Raw genomic sequence first — 11,120 nt, forward strand, 5'->3', positions numbered from 1 at the left:
ACATAACAGGAAGCCCTGAATATTTCCTATGTGTGAGTGCAAAGATATATTCCTTCTGCCTTTCTTATTTATTTGCAACTCTTTCCTTACCATTCATTACTTTATGCTCTCCAACGTTACACCAGAGACAAGTGTATCACTATCCAAGCATCATCCAAATGTGGTCAAGATAGTATACCGTATATACTCAAGTATAAGCCGACCTGAATATAAGCCGAGACACCTAATTTTACTACAAAAAAAACCTGGGAAAACATTGACTCTAGTATAAATCGAGGGTGGTAAATTTCAGAAATAAAAATAGATACCAATAAAATTACATTAATTTGGGCATCAGTAGGTTAAATGTTTTTGAATATTTACATAAAGCTCAAATTTAAGATAAGACTGTCCAACTCTGATCAAATCACTATTCTCATCTTCTTCAATGAAAATGTTCTTATGTATCCTTTTAATAATAATAGAGTAAAATAATACATGTAATAGTAATAATAATAATAAATATAGGAAAATAAGACATGTAATAATATATAGAGTAAAATAATAAATGCAATAATAATAATAATAATAATATCAGAGTGAAATAATAAATGTAATAATAATAATAGAGTAAAATAAATGTAATAGTAGCAACAATAATAAAGAAAAATAATAAATGTAATAATACCAATAATAATAGAGAAAAATAATAAATATACCATATATTCCCAAGTATAAGCTGAGCCATATATAAGCCAACCAGGATCCTCCCCCGAGTATAAGCCAAGGGGGGCTTTTTCAGTCTTAAAAAGAGGGCTGAAAAACTAGGCTTATACTCAAGTATATACAGTAAGCAAAAACACAAAAGCAGCAGTTTGCTTTTGGCCAAACCTACTGGAAAGTACTAGACTCCCCATATCTCCTATTTTCTGTACTGAATTCATTTAGGATGCAGGGTGGCTTTTGCACTTTGAAGTCAGTTTATAGCCATTGAGGAAATAGGTTGAAGTGGGCAGTTCGAATCTGGGGAGCAGGGTGAGCTCCCGCTGTTAGCCCCAGCTTCTGCCAACTTAGCAGTTCGAAAACTTGCAAATGTGAGCAGATCAATAGGTACCATTCCGGCGGGAAGGGAACAGCACTTCATGCCAGCCACAAGACCTTGGAGGTGTCTATGGACAACGCTGGCTCTTCGGCTTAGAAATGGAGATGAGCACCAACCACCAAAATTGGACACAGCTAGAGTTAATGTCAGGGGGAAAACTTTACCTTTACTAACAAATTCCATAATTCCATAACATTGAATTGAAGCATTTCAAGTGGAGTTAAACTGTGTTAATTCTACAGTGTAGATGTATCCAGAGAAACAGGGACATATTAAAAGGTGAGCCTGTTCTTGTCACATCAGGAAAAGTGTCATATATCCAGACTTGCTATGGGTCTAAAGGGGACTCACAAGAGGAAAGATGATACTGAAATCTCCTGCGCCCTCCTCTCCATCGTTGTGCTTTGCATTCCAAACTGTGGGTTATGGCTTCTCCTCGGCTTCCTTCTCCCACATTTCCTGCCCAAAATGTGTTCGAGATTAATGCGTTGTCCTTTGTAATGAGCCTGCCTCCTCCTCCTTTTTCAAATGCCACATGTGGTCACACAGACAGCTGTGGCCTGCATGCGCCAATGCGCTTGCCGGGGATCCCAGCCAGAAGGAAGGGAGGGAAGTGGAAGGCTTTCGGGGATTATGTAAGAGGAGATCTTGTGCTGCGGAGGCGTTCCGAGAACAGGCAAAGAAATTAATTCCTAGTTCAACTCCTATCTCATTGGGTGGTCAATGACAAGTCCATGGGCATCGTAAAATTCCAGGTTCATCCCTTGGTTGAAATCCCATTTGTGACATATCTATATATATAAATGAGTGATGGCATCACGGCGACCCACAAAACAACAAAACTACAGGCCCCCCAACCTCGAAATTTGGCAACACAACCCATCATCCACGCCTCTAGGTTGATACAACAAAAAGAAAAGAAAAATAAAGTCCTAATTAGAGGGAGAGCAATAATTGTTTTTATCCAATTGCTGCCAGTTTAGAGGGCTAATCTCTGCCCACTTGGTCTCCTAGCAACCAACTCAGCCAAGGGACAGCCAGGGTTCAGTTAGGGGACAGGCAGATTTAGGCTTCACTTAGGCTTCTTCCACAGATTACCTGATTTTAACTGGATTAATTTAATTACATCCTAATCATTTTCCCTAATTGCAGCATTCATACTTGCCTCCAACAGACAAAAATTAAATCAGAAATATTGTATATTCACAACCTTTAGGAAATAATATCCCCTGATGGCGCAGCGTGTTAAAGCGCTGAGCTGCTGAATTTCTGGACCGAAAGGCCACAGGTTTGAATTGGGGGAGCGGCGAGAGCCCCCACTGTTAGCACCAGCTTCTGCCAACCCAGAAGTTCAAGAACATGCAAATGTGAGTGCATCAATAGGTACTGCTCCGGCGGGAAGGTAACGCCGCTTCATGCAGTCATCCCACATGACCTTGGAGGAGTCTACAGACAACGCTGGCTCTTCGGCTTAGAAATTGAGATGAGCACCAACCCCCAGAGTCAGACATGACTGGACTTAATGTCAGGGGAAAACGTTTACCCTTTACCTTAACTACCACCAATTCCTCAAGACTTTATTTCCCATACCACCATACTTCGCCACAGCAACGCGTGGCCGGGCACAGCTAGTCTATATATATAAAAGAGTGATGGAATCAGGGCAATGGACAAAACAACAAAACTACAGTCCCCCCCAACCTCGAAATTTGACAACACAACCCATCATCCACGGCTCTAGGTTGATACAACAAAAAGAAAAGAAAAATAAAGTCCTAATTAGAGGGAGAGGAATAATTGTTTTTATCTAATTGCTGCCAGTTACAAGGCTAAGTTCCACCCACTTGGTCTCCTAGCAACCCACTCAGCCCAGGCGACAGGCACAAGAGTTTGGAGAGACCCCTAAGGGCCATCCAGCCCAACCCTTTCTACTATGCAGCAGGACACAATCCAAGCATTCACAACACATGGACAACGTAAAAATACTATACAATACTACACAGGGACATAGACCCCCTCTACTCTCACCACTTTCACAGTACACAAACAACCAAATGCATACTAAACATAAGGACAACCATACAACAGACATTCAATACCACCACTACCTCAACAAGTTCTCACCAACACCACCAGACAATGCCACAGCAACGCGTGGTCGGGCACAGCTAGTGTCCATATAACCCTTGGAAAATTGGCATCCTATTCGTGACTTACGCATTTGCAGGTAGAAGTAGACTCTCAATATCCAATTGGTATTGGTAGATGCCAAATAAATGTACTTTCTGGTGGCTTGAGAATTTCTATTCAAAATAGGCTTAACTAATACACTCCATACCAAATCATAAGTTAAAGGCCAGGCTGTGCCGCAGCTGGTTAGTAGAGAGCTGAAATAAATCACTATTGACCAAGAGGTTATGAGTTCGAAGCCAACTCGGGTCGAATTGAGCGCCCAACCATTAAATAGCCTAGCTCGTTGTTGACCTAACCAACCTGAAAGAGTGTTGAATCTGTTGAGTAGGAAATTTAGGTACCGCTTTATGCAAGGAGGCTAATTTAAGTAATTTACGACACCATAAAAATGTCCAGCAGCATGCGGAAGAATGAGGAAGTACTCCATCAAGGACTCAGTGTCACAGTGGATGATAAAGCAGCAGCTCCCCCTTTTGATGACTACTGTATGTATTGGTGCTTGTCATTTTGGATATTACTTCCTTGTTTATATAATCAAGTTGGATGAGACCTCCAGGGCCATCCAGTCCAACTGCATTTATGAGATTGTCTAGATGTCCTTTGGGGACCCCTTTCCTTACCTATGGCCTTATGAAACCATCTAGATGGTCTTTGAGGGTCCCTTTCCTTATTTATGGTCTTCTGATGGCCTATGAGATCACCTAGATGGCCTTTGAGAGCCCCTTTCCTTACCTATGGTCTTATGAGCCTTTGAGGGTCCCTTTCCTTATCTATGTTCTTCTGATGGCCTGATGAGATCATCTAGATGGTTTTTGAAGGTCTCTTTGCTTAGCTACGGCCTTATGAGACCATCTAGATGGCTTTTGGAGGTCACCTTCCTTACCTATGGTCCTATGAGACTGTCTAGATGGCCTTTGAGGGTCCTTTTCCTTACCTATGGTTTATGAGATTGTCTAGATGGCCTTTGGGGGCCCTTTTCCTTACCTATGGTCTTATGAAACTGTCTAGATGGTCTTTGACGGTCCCTTTCCTTATCTATGTTCTTCTGATGGCCTGATGAGGTCATCTAGATGGTCTTTGAAGGTCTCTTTGCTTAGCTACGGCCTTAATAGACCATCTGGATGGCTTTTGGAGGTCACTTTGCTTACCTATGGTCCTATGAGACTGTCTAGATGGCCTTTGAGGGTCCTTTTCCTTATCTATGTTTTTATGAGATTGTCTAGATGGCCTTTAGGGGGCCCTTTCCTTTCCTATGGTCTTATGAGACGATCTAGATGGTCTTTGGAGGTCTCTTGGCTTACCTAATGCTTATGAGATTGTCTACCTGGCCTCTGTCCTAAACTTTAAACTTAGGGTTGACCTGCGTCTGAAACGACTTGAAGGCACACAACAACAACAATCCTAATTTTGGACTATTTCATTTCAGGGACTGTGAATCGGCCCTCCACTTCAAAGGTTTGAGGACCCCTGGTCCAACACATTATAAGTCTAATTCCTTTTTTTGATGATGATGATGGCAGTAGGGATTGCACATCCCGAAGCTGGATCCTGTTTGAGGCAACATCTTGGCCCAGGGAAGCTCCTGAAGTTGTGCCAAGTTTCAGGGAGAGAGGGAAGGAACCGCTAGACAAGAAGGCAGGGGGATGAGCTGGATGAGGTTTTGCTCAGCCTGCAGGCCTTTTGTTCCTGTCCCAGCTGGGCTCGATTAAGCTCTCTTGGCATTCCGGCACGTTTGAGAGCTGCTCACTTCCAGCTCAGGGGCCTGGCGGAGGAACCGCTCTTCTCTGTCACAAAGTCAGCCTCGAGCTTGGAGGGAAAGGGGGAGAGATCTCCATCTCTCCACCTCAGCAGCAGGGACAGCCGGAGAAAGCGTGTCTGGAGGGCGGGAGAAGAAAAGTCTCCCAAAAAAAAGACCCAGTTCCTTGGAGATGCTCCAAACTTTCTAAGGACTTCATTGAAATTAACTCGGCAGCTTGGAACCAGCTCTCCCCTGCCCTCCTTCCCTCCTTTCTTCTTCCTTTCTTCACTTGGGACCCAGACGGACACATTAGAAAGAAGAGGAGAAGTTCCAAACATCTCCAAAAGTTTGGAGGTTGACAGATCCAAGAGCGGATAGTTCCCTCCACTACGTGAAGGATACATTTTGCTCCCCATCCTTGGAAACATCATGGCCAGCTGTGTGTAGTACCTCCGACAGGTAAGAGAACTCGGTCCTTGCAGCTCAACTTCTTTAGAAGTCATAGTCCCGCTCTAGTCTCCTTTGGTCAGACCTCACTTGGAATGAGACTGAGTCCAGTTTTGGGCAACACAATTCGAGAAAGATATTGGCAAGTTGGAAAGTGTCCAGAGAAGGGCCACCCAAATGATTAAAGGTCTTAAAGTCAAGCTCTATGAAGAGCAATTTAGGGAGCTGGGGATGTTAAGTCAGGAAAAAAAGGAGGCTGAGAGATGACATGAGAGACATGTTTAAATATTTGAAAGGATGTCACATTGAGGGGAGGGGAACTTTTTTTCTAAGGCACACTAGGAAAAGGAATTCCACCTAAGCATTAGAAAGAACTTCCTTGATGGTAAGGGCTGTTTGGCAATGGAATATGCTGCCTTAAGTTTCCTCCTCTGGAGGTTTTGAAGAAGAAGCTGGATGGCCATCTGTCAGGAGTGCTTTGATTGGGTGTCCCTGTATGGCATAGGGTTTGACTGGATGACCTTTGAGGTATTTCCAACTTTTTTTTATGTGTCAGGAGCAACTTGAGAAACGGCAAGTTGCTTATGGTGTGAGAGAATTAGCTGCAAGGACGTTGCCCAGGGGACATTGCCTGGATATTTTCATGTTTTAAATGGCTCAGGCCTAGGTTATCTAAAAATAAAGTTGTTGTTGTTGTTGTTGTTGTTGTTGTTGTTGTTGTTGTTATTATTATTATTATTATTATTATTATTATTATTATTATTATTATTATTAGAAACACAACAAGAAAGAGTCCACAGCAGACACTCTGCTGGCTGTTGTATTGGATCCCACATTGGACTCTACCCAAGTGTCTAGGACTGTGTGATGTATTGGCAGATAATGTGTGCAGATCCCAGTAAGGTGGCCTTCTGCAGCTGGCAGATGGTAATTTTGTCAGCGCCAATTGTGTTTAAGTGCAGGCCAAGGTTTTTAGGCACTGCATCCAGTGTGCCGATCACGACAGGGACCACCTTGACTGGCTTGTGCCAGAGTCTTTGCAGTTCGATCTTTAAATCCTCATATTGTGTCAGCTTTTCCACTTATTTCTCCTTAATCCTGCTGTCACCTGGGATTGCAACATCAACAATCCATACTTTGGATTATTATACTATTATTATTATTATTGACACAACGACGTTGTACGACACAGCAAACAAGATAGATATGCTGGATTTCGTATCACAAAATCACAAGTTGAACACTTCCTAAGTGTCTAGGACTGTGTGATGTATTTTCGGATGATGCGTGCAGATCCCAGTAGGGTGGCCTTTTGCAGTTGGCAGATCGTGATTTTGTCAATGTCTATTGTTTCCAAATGCCGGATGAGATCTTTTGGCACAGCACCCAGTGTGCCCATCACCACCGGGACCACCTGCACTGGTTTCTGCCAGAGTCTTTGAAGTTCAATCTTGAGGTCCTGATAGTGGCTGAGTTTTCCCAGTTGTTTTTCGTCAATGCGACTGTCACCTGGGATGGCAACATCAATGATCCAAACATTTTTCTTTCCACAACTGTGATGTCTGGTGTGTTGTGTTCCAGAACTTTGTCAGTTTGGATTCGGAAGTCCCACAGTATCTTTGCGTGCTCATTTTCCAATACTTTTGCAGGCTTGTTATTCCACCAGTTCTTTACTGCTGGGAGGTGGTAGTTGAGGCATAAGTTCCAATGAATCATTTGGGCCACATAGTTGTGCCTCTGTTTGTAGTCTGTCTGTACGATTTTCTTACAGCAGATGAGGATATGATCAATGGTTTCGTCAGCTTCCTTGCACAGTCTGCATGTTGGGCCATCAGCTGATTATTATTATTATTATTTTATTATGACACAGCAAACAAGATAGACATGCTGGATTTCATATCACAAAATCACAAGTCGAACACTTCCCAAGTGTCTAGGACTGTGTGATGTATTTTCGGATGATGCGCGCAGATCCCATTATTATTATTATTATTATTATTATTATTATTATTATTATTATTATTATTATTTTACCATCCTTCTCTCATGTCCCCTGCATGGGGAGCGGTAGCTGACAGAGGGAGCTCATTCGCGCTCTCCCCTGGTTGGATTCGAACCAGCCACCTTCAGGTCAGCAACCCAACTTTCAAGTCATCAGTCCTGCCGGCACAAGGGTTTAATCCACTGCGCCACCAGAGGCTCCTATCTTCCAACTAGGATTGCATGATTCTAAGGAAACCGAAACCTCATCCACCTCTGACTCTGTTTCCACATGTGCTTTGGAAGCTGCTCCAACAGTCAAGACAAGAGATATTCTTCCTGGAAGGTGAATTTGGAGCCTCAGGTTCACACAGCATAGAGCAAAGTTACATTTTTATAAATATCCCAGTAAGTAAGAAGTTTGAATCTCCTCTAAGTTGCTTTTGATTACTCTTAGAAGAGGAAATCTAAGACTGTCTCTCAGAAGCCATGGCCCAGAAAGGAGCATTCGCATGTCTCTTAATTCACTTATATTTAAGAATGTGTTTCTGGTTCTCTTCGATGCTACCAGAAAGCTCAGGAAGACGGCGAAGAGGAAAGGCAGGGGCTTTGTCATGTCATCTCTCACACCTTTCCATAAATACCTCCAGATGTATTTGACGAGCCATAAATCCCGGTTAAGGAGGCTAACAGGAGAAAGCGCTGCTACTTAGGAAACGGTGGGGTTTTCGAGGCAAGGTCTCGCTCTATCAGCCTGTTTTAAAGCAGGTCAGTTAAAGAAAAACAAGGCACTCGTTGGAAGGGAATTTAGGGCACGCTTTCGGTACACACACCTGCGAGGAAATTATGATGCATGCGCCACGGGCCCCATCTTTATTTATCTACGGCTTGGTTGGAGAAGGAAAAAAATCTCCTCCTCCACCGCCTTCTATTTAATCTGACACATCAATCACGTGGGATTAAAAAAGGATGAGATAAATAATCCATCATCAGATGGTGTTTTGCAAGTTCCTCTAAGAAGACACGTCCCCTCGAGGCAGATTCGCTAGTGAGACTCTATGTCTTTATTTTTAGCGGGGTTGGGAGGGGTTGCTTGGATGGGTGGCTCCTTTCCTCGAGCCACCTAGACCAAAAGTGTGTCTATACTGGAGAATTAATGCAGTTTGAGACCACTTGAACTGCTATGGCTCAATGCTATAGACCAGGGGTCCCCAAACTTTTTAAACAGGGGGCCAGTTCACGATCCTTTGGACCATTGGAGGGCCGGACTATAGTTGGCCACCGAGCAATAAATAATAATAATAATAATAATAATAATAATAATAATAATAATAATAATAATAAAGAGGGTTGGAAGAGACCCCTAGAGCCATTTAGTCCAACCCCCTTCTGCCTTTGTGCACCAAAAGCACAAGCAAAGCACCCCTGACAGATGGCCACCCAGCCTCAATGTTAATAATAATAATAATAATAATAATAATAATAATAATAATAATAATAATAATAATAAAGAAGGTTGGAAGAGATCCCTAGGGCCATTTAGTCCAACCCCCTTCTGCCTTTGTGCACCAAAAGCACAAGCAAAGCACCCCTGACAGATGACCACCTGGCCTCAATGTTGTTAATAATAATAATAATAACAACAACAATAATAATAATAAGGGTTGGAAGAGAAGAAGAGACCCCTTGGGTCATTTAGTCCAACCGCCTTCTGCCTTTGTGCCGTGGGGGCTGGATAAATGGCTTAGATGGGCCACATCCGGCCCCCAGGCCTTAGTTTGGGGACCCCTGCTATAGACTCCCTGGAGTTTTCATTTTATAAAGTCTTTACCAATATCTACTTATATTGTACTTCACCAAACTACAACTCTCACGGTTTCATAGCATTGAGCCACGGCAGTTAAAGTGGCATCAAACTGCATTAATTCTCTAGTGTAGATGGGCTCGAGGGAGTAACATGAGGTCATAGTCCTTCCAAAAAGTATTCTTCCCACCCCAGTACATTTTCCTTCAAGCTCCAAACTTCTAGCATTAGCTGACAATTTCACTTGAGCATTTAGGGTGCATCTACACTGTAGAATGAGTGCAGTTTTGCACTACTTTAACTGCTAGGACTCAGTACTATGGAATCTGGAATCATCTAAGTAGCTTATTGTTGGCATCCTGTGATGTTGCATAAGGCAGTATTTTGTATCTCTGGGTACAGAAAAGTCAGGAGCTCCTGAATGGCACTGTTTACCCAGTCATTTTTTAGCTATAGAGGTAAATTTGGGAGCTGCCCAGCTTCCATTGCCCACCCAGAGTTACTCATCCATCCACAGCTGAAAGAGATCCTCAAGATCATCTAGTCCAGCCCCTTTTTGCTAAGCAGGAAACTGTAATCCAAGTCTTCCTGATTAAGATGGCCATCTAGCCTCTGCTGAAAAGCCTCCAGAGAAGGAGAGATCACCCCATTTCCAGGTAGTTTATATACTACTACGGTTGGAAGGGATCCCCAAAGGCCATCCATTCTATGCCTCTTCTGCTAGGCAGGAATTCCCAATGACCACCCCAATAACAGATGGCCATCCAGCCTCTGAAAAACCTCCAAAGACCCCAAGCAAGAGTGTGTTCTACTATTGAACAGCTCTCACCATCTGGAATTTTTTCTGCTCATACAAGTCTTTCAAAATCATCCTGCCATCCCACTTCTTTAGCTGTTTTAAAATGTCCCAGTCTCTCTCTCTCTTCCTCCTCCTTTGTCCTCAGCTTATTTCAGTTGCTGCAAATTGGGTTCCAAATGCAAACGTAGCTTGCTCTCAAGCAAAAATGGGAAGAGAAGACAAAGCTGTGCCATTTCAGTCTTTTATTACTTATCACAGAAAGTCATGCTTAGCTCTTTTAATTCGCTGCACGATTGAAATTACTCCTCCACCAAGACTATGGACTGAAGCGCCATGTCACCTCTTTTAATGGCCATGCTTTTTATTCTGCTGAAACTGTGTTGTTGGTTTACTGTGATTGTGATGTACTTTATATTGATGTATTTTATATTGAGCCTTGGTGGCAAAGTGTGTTAAAGCGCTGAGCTTCTGAACTTGCAGACCGAAAGGTCCCAAGTTCAAATCCCGGGAGCGGAGTGAGTGCCCGCTGTTGCTCCAGCTTCTGCCAACCTAGCAGTTCGAAAACATGGCAATATGAGTAGATCAATAGGTACCGCTCCGGCGGGAGGATAACGGCGCTCCATGCACGGGCGTGGGCCCGGGCTGTGGCGCAGGCTGGTGAGCAGCCAGCCAGCTGCAACAAGTTACTCTGACCAAGAGGTCATGAGTTCGAGGCCAGCTCGGAGCCTATGTTTGTCTTGTCTTTGTTCTATGTTAAAGGCATTGAATGTTTGCCTTATATGTGTAATGTGATCCACCCTGAGTCCCCTTCGGGGTGAGAAGGGCAGAATATAAATACTGTAAATAAAAATAAATAAATAAAATGCAGCCATGCCGGCCACATGACCTTGGAGGTGTCTACGGACAACGCCGGCTCTTTGGCTTAGAAATGGAGATGAGCACCAACCCCCAGAGTCAGACATGACTGGACTTAACGTCAGGGGAAAACCTTTACCTTTACCTTACTTTATATTGTTGTATTTTATACTGTTGTATTTTATTGCATGTTGTTGGCCTTGACCTCTTGTGAGCCACCCTG

The 11,120-nt window shown here is 43.2% G+C and overlaps 1 protein-coding gene across 1 annotated transcript in view; it reads left to right on the top strand.

Annotated features, from left to right (window-relative positions):
* Window positions 1–4,952: 4,952 nt before the first annotated feature.
* Window positions 4,953–11,120, top strand: part of col16a1 (collagen type XVI alpha 1 chain) — a 167,914-nt gene continuing 161,746 nt past the window's right edge. The window contains exon 1 of the mRNA XM_062962528.1: window positions 4,953–5,471. The gene's annotated coding sequence lies outside the window, so the exon portion shown is untranslated. The remainder of the gene's footprint in view (window positions 5,472–11,120) is intronic.

Source organism: Anolis carolinensis, unplaced genomic scaffold (genome assembly GCF_035594765.1).
Source record: "Anolis carolinensis isolate JA03-04 unplaced genomic scaffold, rAnoCar3.1.pri scaffold_10, whole genome shotgun sequence".
Classification (NCBI taxonomy): domain Eukaryota; kingdom Metazoa; phylum Chordata; class Lepidosauria; order Squamata; family Dactyloidae; genus Anolis; species Anolis carolinensis.